Genomic DNA, 16,491 nt, shown 5'->3' on the forward strand with positions numbered 1-16,491 from the left:
GCAGTCCTGGTGAGGACCCCTGAACATGGGGGATGCATAGGACATTCCACTCCAGCAGGTGTCTGTTATGGTCCGTGGTCTTCATAATATCATGGTTTGGTCTCAGCTTTGAGAGGAAGGTATGATGAGCAGCTGTATGTCCTGGGACAGATGGTGTTCTGGTGGCCTCGTCCTTGTGCGATTCCCTGCTTACTCTGCATGTGAGCCGCCAAGGAGCCTCTGCTGCTGGGAGAAGTCAGCCTCACCCAGAGCCCAGCAGCCAGGTCCGGCTCTGGATCTCCTCACCCAACAGGTGAGGCTCCCTGGGAGATCAGTATTGATTGGATGCTCGTGTGCCTCAAACTGGATGAGAGGCCCCAGGAAGACCCGGAGTTGCCTTCCTGCCCCTGCAGCTGAGCACCAGCCCGGCAGGCAGCAAGCCCAAGTTGGGCTGCTACAGCTCCTCTGAGGCAGGCATGCTGGGATCTGACTGAGTGGGGCAGATTGAGTGAGTTCCAGAGGACCCGGCCGCGGGGTGCAGGGACCCCACTCCAATACCATGGCCACCGGGCTTTTGTTCATTCCCTTGCATTGCTGGCTAAGCATGCTTGCAGGTGCCAGACAGTGTGCTCACTGTGCGTTGTCTTTCCAGTAATAAATGCTCTCAGACTAGGAGCCGGTTCCCACACAGAGAGCCTGTGTCCAAACCTCTGCTGTTTGGCCCCAGGGACCGGGCTTCAGCAAAGTCTGCGGGGCACTGGGGTCTAGAGTGGAAAACACATGGGCCCCTGGGGAAGCACTTGTCAGGCTGATAAGGAGCCGTCAGATGGGGAACGACCTGGAAGGGAGGAGTTACAGAGGGTGGGGGCATGTGGCTTTTCCCCCAGACTCAGACCCATGCCCACTGTCTGGGGCTTGCTCGGACCTTTTCCAAGGATGTGCTTTGGGAACAAATCCAGCTTGTTCACGAGGCCCATTGTAGCTTTGTTGTTGTTGTTAGATATATTTTTCGTTTTTTAAAACATTAGGTGACAGTCATATAACCTGCAGTTGGTGGCATTAGCTGATGGAGCATGCACGTGAGCGCCCATGTCCACAGTGCCAGTGCTTTTCACTCCCCCTCTCTCCCTGAGACCGCTGGCCTGTTGTCCTGTCTATGTTCTGTTCCAGGAGTTTCATCTGAAGGGGACCCTCACCTGTGGGGCCTTAGCATCTCATCTCATCCACATCATCACAGTGTGGTGATTTACCTGTCATGTGGGTAAACCATCCTTTGTTGATCTGTTCATCGATCTGTGGACTTTGGGGCTAGGTCCTCTTTTGGGCTGCTGTGAATAAGGCTGCTATAAACATTCATGGACATTTTTCTGTGGACACATTTTTCTTTCTCTTGGGTAGATACACAGGAGCAGAATTCCTAGGTCACGCGGCAACTTTAGGTCTAACTTTTTTGGGGACCAGTAAACTGTTTTCCCCACTGTGGTTCTTGATGGATGGAGGGTGGTCAGTGAGGAGGGTGGGGCCCGGTGAGCCATAGGATGTTCGTACAGGGGATCTCTGGGCCACCCCAGCCCTGGTGAGCAGTGTCTGGGTGGGTGTTGGTGCATGTAAACCAAGACAAAGTCCTTGAGATCAGAGGCCTGGGTAGGTCTTCCAAGCAGGCCTGTGCCCTCTGCACCCTGGCCCGGGCTGGCCGGGAGCCACACTCTGAGTCCTCCGAGGACCTGTGTGCATGTGTTGATATTCCTCTGCGTGCGTGTCTTTCTCATGTGCTGTTATTTCCACCTCCACTCTTGGGGCAGTGGTGAGGCCTCCTGGATGGGGCCGTCACAGCCTTCTCTTTCTGGGATCCCTCCTGGACTGCTGTTGGGAGCAGGGCCTGGGCACCAAGGCAGTGGCTGCAATGCCATGAAGACTCAGGGCAAGCGATGTATGTGGAGAGTCCTCGTACATGGTTGAATCACACCAGCCACAGGCGCTCCTGAGTGGGAGTGGCCCGTTCCTCGGGGGCAGACTCACGGGGGAGCCCACTGCCTACCGCCCACCGCTGAGGGGGCAGGCCCCTTGGAAAGGAAACCAATTATGGGAACAGGTGGTGACTTGGTTCGGGTAAACAGAGATGGAAATATCTCTCTGTGCCGCGGCTACTGCATATGATGCTCCCTCCTGACCCTGTTCCCTGATGTTCGTCTTAAACAGCAAGTGTTCACGCATCTCCACCTGCTTCCACCATCTCCACCTCCTTTCACCATTTCTTTTTTTTTTTTTTTAATTTTTTTTTTTTTTTTTATTTGTGACAGTCACAGAGAGAGAGAGAGAATGAGGCAGAGACACAGGCAGAGGGAGAAGCAGGCTCCATGCACCGGGAGCCTGACGTGGGACTCGATCCCGGGTCTCCAGGATCGCGCCCTGGGCCAAAGGCAGGCGCCAAACCGCTGCGCCACCCAGGGATCCCTCCTTTCACCATTTCCTGCGTGGCCTTGTCTTCCTGCGGGCTGCTTTCCCACCTGTCCTGTGTGCCTCCAGGTATGAAACAGCGTCACAGGAGCCGTGTGTTCCTCCTGAGCAGCCGGGGTGGGGGAGCTCCATCTGCTGCTTTGCTGTTGTGGCTGCTTGGCCTCCTTACGGCTTGTTGACCCATCAGGAGTTCTGGTGATTGTGGCCAAGGAGAGGCTGCAGGGGAGAGCTGTGGACAGGGTGCTTCCCCTCCCTGCTACTGGAAAGTGGGGGGCAGGGCCTGGCCATGGTGGGGGGTACCCCATGGGGAGCAGGGTCCAGCCATGGGGGGGTTCTCTGTGGGGGGCGGGCTGGCCGTGGTGGGGGGTGCCCCACATGGGGGAGGGCTCTGTAGGCACCAGGCTTACCTTCCATATCCAAGCCCAGAGGCAGTTGTTGATGAGAACAGTGGGGGAGGTGGGTTCTGGGGGACCCCACCCAGCCAGCAGGGCTGTCCCCAGGGTGAAGCACCTTCCCAGATGCAGGCCCCTGCTCTGCTGGGTGCTCCATGGCTGGTCTCCCTCTATCCTCCACTAAGGAGGCATATTGTCAGCTTGGAGGGCCTGATTCTGCTGCCCGCCCACCCCCTTCCTGAGCACTAGGGATTCTAGTGTCACTGATCACAGGTGTGAGTTAGCACATCCCCTGTCCAGTGTCAGGTAGGAGACTTCAAAAGCTGGTACGGGTCCCCCCAGTGGCCTGTACGGTCTCCACGCATTTGTGTGTCTCTCTCTCTCTTTTTTTTTTTTTTTTTTTTTGATGAGCATTGCATGATGTTCATTCTTTTTTTGTAGTTTGTTTTCCACAGTTTGTTTTCTACAGAGAGTTTTGGTAAATGTGATATTTAGGAAAATATATTTATTCCAGATTTTTTTTGTATATTTTTTTATTGGAGTTTGATATGCCAACATACAGTATAACACCCAGTGCTCATCCCATCAAGTGCTCCCCTCAGTGCCTGTCACCCAGTCACTCCATCCCCCCACCCACCTCCCCTTCCACTACCCTTTGTTCGTTTCCCAGAGTTAGGAGTCTCTCATTTGGTGTGTGCCTCTTGAGAGAACAGGTAGAGTCATGGGAGGCCACACGGGCTGGCTGTCACCCCATACACTTGGGCTCTAGGAGGCTTTGTCTCAAAGGGCTTTCTCATTAGGTGGGGGGAAGGGACCCCACCCCCTCCCCCCCATCAGGCCTGGATCCACCGTGGGACTGATGTCGGTTTTGGAGTTTCAGGGAAGAGGACTGGTTGAACTGGGACTGACCTCTGACCCTGTGCCTGTGGGACCTCAGAGCTTTACAGGACAGACCTCGGGAGCGGGGGGCGGGAGCAGGCAAGGTGGGTAGAAGGTGCAAGGTGGGCATCAGCTGAGGATTGCAAGGAGGTACTTGCAATAGGGTACTTGCAATAGTAGGGTTTCCAGCTACTGTGGCCCAGAGGCAGCCCCGGAGCAAAGGTAGTTTTACCCTCTGATGATGCCCCATAGAGCTCTCTTCCTTGGGCTTGAACCCACAGAGCCATTCACAAGGCATGCTGGGTGAGGCTGCATTTCGTGGACACCACCCGAACTACTTAGAAGGTTCTGTGGTGTCTGCCTGTGCCATACGCTGTGACGGTATGTCCTGGGGCCTGGGGCACATGCTGGGCAGTGGGCGCTGGCTGTGGAGGGCTGTGGCTGCCTCCAGGGGTCCTTGGACACTGGACTGAGTCGGGCCCCGGCTGAGGACACAGTCCTCACTCTGCATCTGGACTTTGGCCAGGCGGGTGCTCTCCCCGGCAGAAGATCTGCCCCTGAGACAGAAGTGGCCACCGGGGCTGCAGGTGGGTGACTCCTTCTTAGGAAGGGGCTTTTACGTCATCTCAAGTGCCCATGCGAGGCAGGCCTGCTGCTGCAGACATGGGACAATCCTGTTCCCTGCCCTCAGGAGGTTGGACAACAGGGCAGAGGCGCTCCCAGGATGGTGGTGGGCTGGTGGTTCTGGGGGCTGGAGAGCATGTCTGGGGAGGAGGGTGGAGAGTGGGGGCAACTGGTGGACCTGGGCTGGATGCTGTTCAGTGGTCCTGTAAGTGAGATCCTAATCCACCAGGCCTGGGGGACGCCAGCTCCACCTGGACATTTTCCAATCTACGACCAGCTGTTATGTGTTGGATTGTGTCCCCGAAAAAGTCCGCTCAAGTGAGTGTGGTCTTCTGTCACAGCAGCCCAACCTGACCAACACAGGAGCTGTGATCGGGACCTAGACAGTTGGCTGCTCCCTGGACCATTGGGCTTGGCCATCAGGGATTCTGGTACATTTCATCTGTAGCCATGCCCTTGGGTTTGGCTCTGTCTTTGGACCAGTATTCCCCAGTGCCTCAGTCCTGAGACTCAGTGTGTCCCGTGGTCTGTAGGCTCCCACCCCTCAGTCCTGCTAGCCTACCCACGGCCAAAGTGACTACACCTGCCTTCACCCAGCTGAGCACTGCAGGCAAGCTCCTGTTTGGGGCTGAGCTGGCTGAACTGGCATTTTTGGGAACCATCTGCTGGGCATCATCTGAGCCCTGGGCTGGTCCTACCCAGCCCACATCCACATGCGTTTTGTGGAGCCCATGGTGGTTGCACCCCAGACAGTGGCTCATGTCCTCATTAAGCCATGGTCCGTCCCCTGAGGGATTCCCCACTGAATCCCATGGGGAAGTTCCCTGTTAGATTTGGAGCTTGTGCGACCCCACACCTGCCTCCCAGGGTCACCCTGTAGCTGCAGCTGGCCCACATCCCCACAGCGCCACCTCCATTTCTTTGTCCTGCTGTACGGCCCCTGGTCACGTTCCCTGGTCACGCCTGACATAGCCACCTCATTCCTTTGTGGACAGAGCAGGGGCAAAGTCCATCAAGGTGGGGCTTTGATACAGGGCTATGGTCCTGTCACCCCCTGTGCTTACTCCCCAGGTGGTTTGGGACATAGGTGACAGTAGAATCCCCGCTCTTCCATGCCTGCATTTTAACAGCCAGACTGATAATGGATGGAGAGATTACCTTTATGTGTGTGTGTGTGTGTGTGTGTGTGTGTGTGTGTTAAGATTTTATTCATTCATGAGAGACACAGAGAGGCAGAGACATAGGCAGAGGGAGAAGCAGGCTCTCTGTAGGGAGCTCAATGGGAGACTTGATCCCAGGACCCCAGGATCATGCTCTGGGCCGAAGGCAGACGCTCAATCGCTGAGCCACCCAGGCTTCCCCCTTTGTGTGTGTTTTATCACAGTTAATGGAAGTAATTGGATCTTTCTGAATGTTCTGTGATGGACCAATGAAGAATGAAACCACAGGGCCTTCTGTGTGAAGAAATAACCCTAACCCGTGTTCTCAGAGGTCTGTGGTGTTGCCAAGACTTTGGAACCACAGAAGGGTGGAGCTGTGTGCCCCTGTGGAGGAGCCCATAAGGCCTACAGTGCTTGCTGGGAGTGACCAAAGAGCCCTCGAGCCTCCTGAGACCTCCCTGGGCAGGGACTGCTGTGCCTTAGACGATTGGCACTAAATTGGAAAGCTGTCCCAGCCCGGTGTGCCACAGTGTGTGCCCCTGACCCGGGTATGTGTCCCTGATCCAGGCATGTGCTCCTGACCAAGGCGCTTTTGAGCACTCTCCATGAGCTCCTTTCTGAGGAGAGGAATAAGGTCATGCCTCAGTGGGCTTCTGCCTGGCTGGTTTCCTTATACCCTGTGCCAGAGAGGCTTTGATGGGAGAGACAGAGAGCCTGACTCCATGAGACCAGGTGACTGTGGTCACTGCCAGCTGGTATGACTCACACCCAGCCAACTTTGGGTCTAGATGACAGTCTGGGCTCTGCTTGGAGCTCCATTCTAGGTAAGGAGACCCAGAGTTTCTCCCCAGACCAGGGATCCAGGGGAAAAGATGCAGCTGGACACTTCGTGGCAGGGCTCTACCTATAGGCCCCCTGTGTAGACGTGCACCTGGGACTTCACTGTGGGGAGAGATGGGGGTGGGGAGGCAGGGGGCTGCTTGCGCGGTCCCTGTAAGAATCTGGTGCAACGAAAGGAAGTGGTGAGCCCCTCTTGACCTTCTCAGATGGCACAGAGTTAAGGTAATTATGGATTAATTCAACAAACATTAATCGAGTGTAGACTGTGTGCTGGGCATTGGGCTTGGGACTTGGCAGAGGACCAGATAGTAGAGGCCCAGTCTTACCTGGGACTTTCTCCCAGAAACCATTGCTGGTGTGAGGTGGGCGAGTGGCCGGAGTGGTGGTTTCAGAGCATGGTCAGAGATGTGGTGGTAGGAATTCTAGTGACCCAAAAGCCACATGGACCCCTCCTGAAGCACCTACTGTGGTCCCAGCTTGCTGCATAGACAGATTCATCACCCAGGGGGTTGGCTTGCAAAGTGTGCGTCCCAGGAGTGCTCTGTGGCTCCCCAGGCCTGCAGGATGCATGTGAACAAGATGGTCAGGCTGGGGGAGCTGGTGTCCTGAAGAGCAGGAGGCAGAGGCAGAGGGCTGAGGGCCTCTTTGGAAGAAAATGGGTCAGTGTGTGGAACTCAGTGCATTCTAGAAATGGTGACCTCAAACCCTCACTGGACGTGACCCTGGCAGACACCCTGCCTATGTGACATTCCAGGTTCTCTTGAGGGAACACAGACTCTGGGAAGCCACTGCTCTGGACCAGGCAGTGACCAGTGGGGGCCTGAAGGTGAGCTGACAGGTGGGGAGTAGCAGACTGGAAGCAGCAGTGGTTTCCTCGGGCTGCAGGGATCAGGAGGGCTGGTGACTCAGGTCCCTTTGAGGGAGAGTTGGCACCTGCTCCTGGTTTTAAAAGCTGTATTGAGGCATAATGTGCTTACTACCATTAAACTGTGCACTTCAAAGTTCACAGTGGTGGATTTCACATTATGTATTTTACCACAATGAAACAATTTTTTAAAAAGAGCAACACGAGGGATCCTCTGGGTGATGAGTAGCTTCGCATTGTGACCCTCCACATGTGGTGAGGCACTCATTGCTCACACTGATCACACAAGTGTGTGATCTGGAGCATGTGAGTGCAGCGGGCAGGTTGTGTCTGTGTGTCTGTCCTGGCCATGCTGCTGTCCTGCGGTTCTGTGTGATGATACTGTCGAGGGAGGCGGGGTGAGGGGTACACAGACCCCTGTACGATTTCTGTACTATTTCTTATGCTCACACGCGAGTCACAATTATGTCAAAATTAAAAGTTTGATTAACAAAAACATTTTTTTTCCAGTGCTTAGACTTCTATTTAAGATTCTGTCTCCCCTGAGTCAAATGTCCAACCTACATGCATCTTCTGGATCACACTCCTGGTGGGGTGGGCTGTGTTCTGGTGGCTGAGCAGGGCACAGAGGAGGGGTCTGGCATCCTGCCCTCTGAGAAGGGACCTTCGTGAGGTTTGTGGCAGTGGCAGTGGCTGGGAAAGAGCTGTCATGCCCTGCATGGGGGAGCATGTGAAGTTGCGTCCCACAGGACAGAGGGCCTGTCCTGTGGGGAGCAGCCCTGAGGCCCAGCTCCCTAGAAGACAGCTTTCTCTTGGGATGGGGGAGGTCATGGTGGAACACCTGCTTCATGTTGGCTGTATGCCCCTTACCTGGCACTGTGTGTGCTCAGCCTGTTCCTCCACAAGGAGCTGGGCCCCTAGCCCCTCAGAGAGAGGATCCCTTGAGAGGGTCCTGTGGGATCACAGGCATGAAGCTGGTACACAGTGAATGGGGAATAGGAGTGGGACAGGGGCCTGGGCATGGGCTTCCAGGGCAGCCTAGTCGTCCTCGTCCTTGGCACCATGCTTAAGGATGCGGGTGAACTCCATGTAGTTAAAGTTGCCTTTCTTATCAATGGGTGCCTCTCGGTACTCTCATCCACTTCCTCATCTGTGAAGCGGTCACCCATGGTGGTGAGCAGCTCCCGAAGGTGGTCCTCACGGATAAAACCTGAGGCCTCCTCATCAAAGCAGGCAAAGGCATTTTGGATCACATCTTCAGGGTCTGTGCCATTCAGCTTCTCCCCAAACATGGTGAGTAACATGGTGAAGTTGATGGGCCCTGGGGCCTCACTCATCATGCCCTCGAGGTACTCATTGATGGGGTTCTTTCCCAGTGAGGCCAACATGTCATGCAAGTCCTTCTTGTCAATGAAGCCATCTCAGTTCTGGTCAATCATGTTGAAGGCCTCCTTAAACTCCTGGATCTGGGACTGGTCAAACATCACGAAGACATTGGAAGTGGCCCGCTATGGCCGCTTCTTGGTGGTTTTGGCCTTGGCCTGCTTACTGGACATCTTGGCTTTAGGTGGGTGGGGCTTCCCTGGTGCGGAGAAGGCGTTTGCTCGCTGTGTGGAGCTAGTGCGGGGCCACAGCCTGTCGGGTCCCGGCTCCAGACTCAACAAAAACATTTAAACAGAGCATGGTCAGGGATGTGGTGGCAGGGTACATTTATTGAGGTACAACTGACATATAATAAACTGCACGTGTTTAAAGTGGGCACTTTGATAAGTTCTGACATCGGCAGATACCGTGAAACAGGCACCCAGTCAAGACAGTGAGCCACACATTTCCTGGGCGCCTCTGTGGTCCCACTCTATCCCTCCCTGGCTCTCCCCTGCTCCCATCCCCAGGCAGATTCTGGTCTGAGATCAGTTTAAATTTTCTATTAAAAAAATGAAGGAATTGGGACACCTGGGTGGCTCAGCGGTTGAGTGTCTGCCTTTGGCTCAGGTCGTGATCTTGGGATGGAGTCCCACATTGAGCTCCTTGCAGGAAGCCTGCTTCTCCCTCTGCCTAAGTCTCCGCCTCTCTCTCTCTCTCTCTGTCTCTCATGAATAAATAAATAAAAATCTTAAAAATAAATAAATAAATAAAGGAAGGAAGTATGAGCAAGGACCCCCTAGTCCTGCCCTGGGGAAGGCCACATGTCCAGACTTGGGGAGACTCACCAAGTACAATAAAAGGAGCTTCTAGGAAGTCCTGTCACAGCAAGATGATGCTTTAGGAGGGTGCTGTGTGCTAAGTCCTGTGTTGAGTCCTGGCCTCCAGCATGGCTATATTTGCAGATGAGGCCATTAGGAGGAAACTAAGGTTACATGAGATCATGAGGGTGGGGTCCTATTGCCATAGGAGTAATATCTGTAGAAAAAGACCTGTCAGGAGGTCCCATCCTCTTTCTCTGCCACATGCAGTGCAGCGAGAGGTGGCTAGTGCAGCCAGGAAGCAAGTCTCGCCAGGAACCCACCACGCTGGCACCTTGGCCTTGGGCTTTTAGCTCCAGACCCAGGGGTGATAAGTGCCTGCTGTCCACGGTCTGTGGCATACTGGTGTGGCAGCCCAAGCAGACCAAAGACAGGGTAGTGTGGACATGACAGCTGTGGGGTGGTTTCACTCCCACTGTGAAGGGATGCAAGTTCCTTTTGGGGTGATAGTCCAAGTCCTGGACTTGGAAGGGATTGGTTTGCAAACTGGCCACCATCCATGGAGGGTGAGGAGAGGCAGAAGACTGAGGTGACTACTCCTCTCCTCTGGTTGGCAGGAAGCGGGTTTAATAAGCAAGGGAGCTGATAGACTTGTCTCAGGGCCACAAGATAAGGAGATCTCTGTGCCCACTGCCAAATCTTAAAGTTCCTAGAGAGGCTGTAGTGGACTTAGCACTGTGCCATCCAGACGGGCTCAGCACATCACTTTGTCTAGAGGCTGTGACCTTGAGGCCACCTCTGAGTGGGGAAGGGAAGCAGAGCGCGTGTTCCTCAGACCCAGGATAGTGTGAGGAGCTCGGAGTTCCTGACTCCAGCTCCTAGGTCAGCCGGAGGCCACGTCTTCATGTCCTCTCAATTTCCTCCAATAGCTGGGTTTCCTGAGTCCCCTGCCCTGGGACAGTGGGGCCTCTGTCTCTGTGTGGTGCCCACCTCTCAGCAGATTGCCCTTGGCTCCTTTTTGTGGTGGTACAAGGGCAGGACAGAGGACAGGGGTTCAAGAGAGTGGCCAGCCCCAGCCTAGAAGTCATAGGGAATATTGGCTATATTCTCTTGGTCTCAGCAAGTTACAGGCCAGCCCAGATCTGAGAGGACCAGAGGACTCCAGCTCCAGATGGGAGGAGAGGCATGAAGCACAGAGTGGGGGATGCCTCAGATACATTATTGTGGGGAATCTTCCTCCCAACCCCATGCCCTGGACCTCACTCCCCCCTGTGCACTAGATCTCCCCTCCCCCCTATGCACTGGGTCTCCCTTTCCTTCTTTACACTGGATCTCCCCTCCCCCTGTATAGTGGGCCACCCCGCCCCTGTACAGTGGACCTCCCCTCCCCCGTGCACTGGCGCTCCCCACCCCCTATACACTGGATTTCCCCCTGCCCCCATGCTTTGGACCTCATCCCCTTTGCCTATTCAGTGTTGTTCCCTGTCTCCTGTACTGGTCTCTCCATCTTCTAGATCGTTCTCCTGGAGGTAAAACCTGCTGTGAACTCCCCAGGTCACCAGCCCTCTTACCCTGAAGTCCTGCCCACTCTCCCCCTCACAGGAGTCCTGAAGGTGCTGCCCCTGTGCCCTCTGTGGTTTGCCTCACACCACTCCTTCTCCCACCTGCTTCCTCAACAGCCCATCAAGACTACACTGTTGGCCACATTCTCTCTTTGACTACCTCCTCCCCTGGGGGGGTACACCACCTTCTAATTTCTGTCCTGTCTCACTGAGGCTCCTTCCCTGGCTCCCTTCCCATCCTCCTTGTAGGGGTGCATCACTCCTGTCTTCCCGGTTCCCCAGCCCTGCGTACCCTGACCTCTGCCCAGGTGCTAGACTCCTGACAGGCTGCTCGCTCAGCACCTCTTCTTGCCACCTAGGAGTGAGGCTGCTTCCTCACCTCCTGCCCATCACGTGCGTGCTCAGACCATACCTGGAAATCAGCCCAGTTCTCCTGGTTTCAGTCTGTCCCTGCCATCAGCAAATCCTATAGTATGTCCTTCAGCATGTTCCCGGAGCACACCCATGTTCATGGCAGCATTTTTCCCCTTGCCCAAGGAGGGAGCAGACCAGTGTTGACCTGCAGACAACAGAGAAATGCAATGTGTCCCATCCAGACACTGGAGTATTATTCAGCCTGAAACAGAAAGACATCCTGCCACCTGCCACTACATGGTGAGGCCTGAGGATGAAATGAGCCAGCTCTGTGAAATGAGCCAGCCCCTGAAGGATAGATCCTGTGTGACATCACGTGTATGAGGGACTTAGAGCAGCCAAAATCACAGAGACAGACGGGGGTACCAGGGCTGCGAGGGGCGGGAACCAACAGTTATTACTGAATGAGAACATTTTTGGTTGTCACAACTTGGTGGAAGTGAGGGGGTGGTGTTCTTCTGGCATCTAGTGGGAAGTGGCCAGGGATGCTGTCATTAGCCTATGGTGCAACAGGGCAGTCCTTATAACGGGATTATGGCCCCAAATGTCAACACTGCCAGGGTAGGGAAACCCACTCTAATGCCTGCCCCCTGCTTCACGTGTCTTTCTGCATATCCTGCTGTTCTCTGGTCACTGGACAGTATCTGAGGGATGTGCTCGCTCTCTGAGGCAGCTGTGTGGTCAGGGGCCCTCTCCTCTGGCCTGGCATCCTCAGTGACCTTGGGTGCAGACAAGCTGGAGTGGGAATGAATTTCAGGAAATCCTTCTGATTCCTGCACCCTGAGTGACAAGGAGGCATTCTCAAGTCCAGCGCAACGAGTCAGCGAGCATCTGCATGTGGTCTGAATGCCCTGTGGAGCAGCTGGACGCAGTGTGAATGCTCTGCAGAGCATAGGTCCAAGCCATGTACCCTCACTCTCCCTCCCCTGGCTGAGGGGCTAGCCCATGGAGGAAGCTATTTGGAGCCCCCAGGAGGCCTAGGGGGGTGGCTTGCCCAGATCCAGTGGTTCTGGAGTGTGCTAACCCCAGATGGAGGTGATGGAGGATGGGAGCAGGGGATCAAGCCGTTAAAAAAGGCCTCCCTGTGCATTTTTTGCATTGTCACTTGCCCCTGGAAAGGAAGCAATATGATTAAGTAGTTTTATGAAATGTCAATTAATATTATGTTTGAATTCCTCTCTTACTAGTCTTTTAAATCTGGTCCAAAGAAAACACTGAATTTGGTGGTTCTCTCCTCCCTGGGAAGTGCACCCATAGTGCACTTGGGCGATAGAGTGGCGGGCAGCCACAGGTGGGTACCATTGCCAGGACCAGGTACCACAAAGTCAGAGCTCTGAGGCTGGTTAGGGAATGCCTAATCAGGCACGTGCCTCTCCGTCCTGAAACAGGGCTTCACACCAGAATCCGCCGCAGCCCATGTCTTTTGCTCCAATCTTAGAAAGGGGTAGAAGCTTCTCCAGCTCAGTGAGGTTGGATTTGTGTTGGGAAGGTCAGAGAGGTCACAAAGGTTGGCCTTGCCCGGGCTGGTTATCTGCAGGGTACCCTCTCTGCACCACTTCCTTGCTCTGGGTGCTAGGTCTGCTGGAGGACAACACTGCCTACTAGCACCACATTGATGGCAGAACCAGGACACCTCTGACCTGAAACAGTGCAGGTATACCACATCTGTGGCCCTGTGTACCCCTCATGTGACTGTCCCAGCACTGCAGACCCTACAGACCCCACTACCAGACACCCTGGCCTCTCTTTCCTGAGACCATGAGCCAGAAAAACTCCCTTTGTTAGAATGACACTATTGATGTGTTGAGGACCTCCGTGCACGGAGCTGGAGCCAATATAACCCGTGCACGGTCATGACCTTCTCATGTGCTCAGCCATCTTGGGAAGACAAGCAGTAGGCCACCACCTTCTCCCACTGAGTTTGTAACAGGAAGATGTCCTCTGTGGGTCTGGGATCTGAGACATGGCTGCTGGAGTGAAAAGTGGCATGACCCAGAAATGCCACCTGCAGACCACCGAGTAACAGCCCCCGAAGATGTGCATGTCCTGATCCCTGGAGGTAGTGAGCATCTTAGGTTATGTGGCAAAGGGGAATACAAGTTGTAGATGGTGCTGAGGTTGGTAACAAGCTTTTTTTAAAAAAAAATATTTATTTGAGGGAGAGTGTGCACATGTGCACAAGCTGAGGGGAGGAAGAAGGGAGAGTTAGAAGCAGGCTCTCCACTGAGCAGGTGTGGGGCTTTATCCTAGGACCCCAGGATCATGACCTGAGCTGAACACAGACACTTAATCAACTGATGCCTGCAAAATGGTTCTGGATTATCCAGTGAGCCCAGTGTACCTACAAGGTCCTTAGTGGTAGAAGAGGGGGCCAGAGAGGGTCAGAGGCAGCTATGACTGTGGAAGGTCTGAGAGACGCATCATTGCTGGCATCAGAAGGGGAGACATCTGGCAGCTGGGAAAGGCGGGGAAACAGTCTCCCCTGGACCATCCTGACGAAACAGCCCTGCCGACTGTTAACCCTTGATGTTAACCCAGCAAGACCTGTGCTGGAATTCTGTCTTCTGGAACTACAGAGTCATACATGTTGTTGTTTTAAGTCACTGAGTTTGTGGTGATTTGCTACACCTCCTCTTAGGGATGGGCACACATGGCCAGGGGATGTGTGAGAGCGTTCCTGGAAGGTCACGCACACAGCCAGACCCTCATGGGGCGTGGCTGAGTGCACCACGGGGCTTCACGCAAGGGGCAGTGCAGAGTATCAACTTGGAGACTGGCAGTGCACACAGGATGTGACAAATCAAAAGCCCATCTCAAAATATCACATATGCATGATGTCTTTTTATAGAGTTAAAAGCAACCAAAAATACATTTAGGACCACATATGGCAACCAAGCTGCATTAAAGGGGCCGCATGAGTCAGGATCCAGGGTGCAGGAAGCTTTGTGGGGAGGCGTGGAGTGGATAGTGGCCGTGGGGAGTGGATGTGGGCTATGGCAGGTTCTACCTTCACGTCGGGTGGCGGGCTTGTGGGTGCTCATCACATGATTTAAACAACTGCTGAGCCATAGCCGAGAGATGGCCGTCTCCTGGGCCTGTGTGGCTTGTGGCCTGCCTCCTTCCAGAGAATTCCCAGCCCAGGAGTTTTATTTCTATTTATTTGTTTTTTAAATTTTTATTTATTTATTTAAGGGAGGGAGGGGAGATGGAGAGAATCTCCAGCAGATTCTCCCTGACTCCTGACTCCTGATCCTGAACATGAAGCCTGATGTGGGGCTCCATTCCCCGAACCTGAGATCGAGACCTGAACTGAAACAAAGAGCTGGAAGCTTAGCTCACTGAGGCCCAGGCGGCCCAGGAGTTTTAAATTAGTGTTGCCAGTAGCATTGTGTGTGAGACAGGCAAGCTTTGCACAGTCTGATTGTTCTGTAATTAGCAAGGGGAAGGTGGTTGCCGTGTGCAGACGGAAGGGGGAGCAGCGGGGCTGCAACGTTTGGGGTGCCTTCTGACAGCTTGCATTCAATAGAACTGATTAACTTGTGTGGTTAATAAAATGTCTTTGGGGGTGAGAAGGATACAGCATCTGGTCTTTTAGGAGGAGCTTTGCAAATTTGCTTTCTTCCAGGATAGGAGCAAAAGATCTCATTTGTCTTGCCTGGATCTGGAAAGGGATAAAAGTCTCTATTCTTGGAACTCCAGGGCTGATCCAACACACACACACATTTATCTGCATTTCTGCAAATTCCTTGTAGCCAGGATGTGTGGTGCCCGATTGCCATTGAGCTTACACAGCCAGCGCTGAGCTTCTGGACACAGTGTCCGTTCAGACATGGCGTCTGGGTGGAGGAAGGCTGGGGGTTGACAAGGAATTCAGAGAACACAATGTTTCCCTTGAATTGCACAAAGAATTACAGGAAGAGAAGAAGGGATATGAGGATGTATTATGAGGCGTGAAATTTAGTTGTACTTAGATAATCTTGTAAGGGGTGAGGGTCAGCAAGATAAGTGAGGTGACTTCTTGAGGATAAATCTTGTAGAGGATAAATCTTGTAGAGGATAAATCTGCTGATTTGCTGAGAGATACTGGCTTCATCCTTCTTCCCAAACTGGCACACAGTGAGCCTGATGAAAGGAACGTGACATTGATATACTTTTCTTGAGAGTCCCGCCTATTTTAGATTTTTTGGTTCCATTTTTCGTGGTCATTTTGTCTCTAGTATGGAATTTACTCTGGTGTTAGACTCTTGATCTGGCCAGAGAGTGATTACTCAGCATTGCTTCTTTAAGGGAGAAGGTCAGGCTTCCCAGAATGTGAGAGAAGAGGTGCTTGCATGTGGGGCCATACTGGCTGCTTGGGGTTTCTCCTTGGGATGTGTGACCCCTGGCAACTCACACCCAGGGGATTGGGGTTTTTTTTTTTTTAAAGGTTTTATTTATTTATTCATGAGAGACACAGGAAGAGAGGTAGAGACACAGGCAGAGGAGAAGCAGGCTCCATGCAAGGAGCCCAATGGGGGACTCGATTCCAGGAATCCAGGATCAGGCCCTGAGCCAAAGGCAGATGCTCAACTGCTGAGCCACCCAGGTGTCCCACCCAGGGGATTGTTATTAGTTTTATTTATTTATTTATTTATTTATTTATTTATTTATTTATTATTATTTTTTGTTATTAGTTTTAAATGAAGGTGAAATTCAGGTAACATAAAGTTAACCATTTGGAAGCAAAACACTCAGTGGCATTTAGTGCATTCTCAGCATTGTGCAACCATCACCTCTCTCTAGTTCTGGAACATTTTCATCCTCCAAAAAGGAGACCCTGTGTCATGAAGCAGCCCAGCCTCTGGCAACCACCCATCTGCTGAGGGTGCTTTTCAAGTGCAGAAGGAACAGCTTAAATGATTAAATTTAGTTTTATGATGACTCATCACTACCAGCATATTTAAGAAGGATGAAGGTGAGTGGCTGGGTGGGGGCTGCTGGCTGGGGCGTGCACCTGACCCAGCAGCGTCACACTCTAGCTGTATGACCTTGACCAGGGGCCTGGCCTCTTTGTGCTTTGATTTTCTGCCTGCTAGACGAGGCTGGTGATAGCACCACGCACAGGGCTGTAGGGGGAGATGACAGGGTGCTTAGGGA

At 53.4% G+C, this 16,491-nt stretch overlaps 1 protein-coding gene and 1 pseudogene across 12 annotated transcripts in view; one reads left to right on the forward strand and one right to left on the reverse strand.

Moving 5' to 3' along the window:
* The window catches only part of ZFYVE28 (zinc finger FYVE-type containing 28), a 159,638-nt gene that overhangs the window by 56,259 nt on the left and 86,888 nt on the right, over positions 1-16,491 (forward strand). For 3 of the 12 annotated variants that reach the window (XM_072804057.1, XM_072804049.1, XM_072804064.1), the window contains exon 1: positions 2,349-2,505. The exons of 2 other annotated variants lie outside the window; for them this stretch is intronic. The gene's annotated coding sequence lies outside the window, so the exon portion shown is untranslated. Of the gene's footprint in view, positions 1-2,321; positions 2,506-16,491 lie in introns of those variants that run through there. 7 more of the 12 variants (XR_012019927.1, XM_072804040.1, XM_072804103.1 and 4 more) reach the window with 6 other exon arrangements.
* On the reverse strand, positions 7,714-8,752 carry LOC140610369 (myosin regulatory light polypeptide 9 pseudogene; annotated as a pseudogene).

The sequence above is a fragment of the Canis lupus genome, chromosome 2, assembly GCF_048164855.1.
Source record: "Canis lupus baileyi chromosome 2, mCanLup2.hap1, whole genome shotgun sequence".
In the NCBI taxonomy this organism is placed as follows: domain Eukaryota; kingdom Metazoa; phylum Chordata; class Mammalia; order Carnivora; family Canidae; genus Canis; species Canis lupus.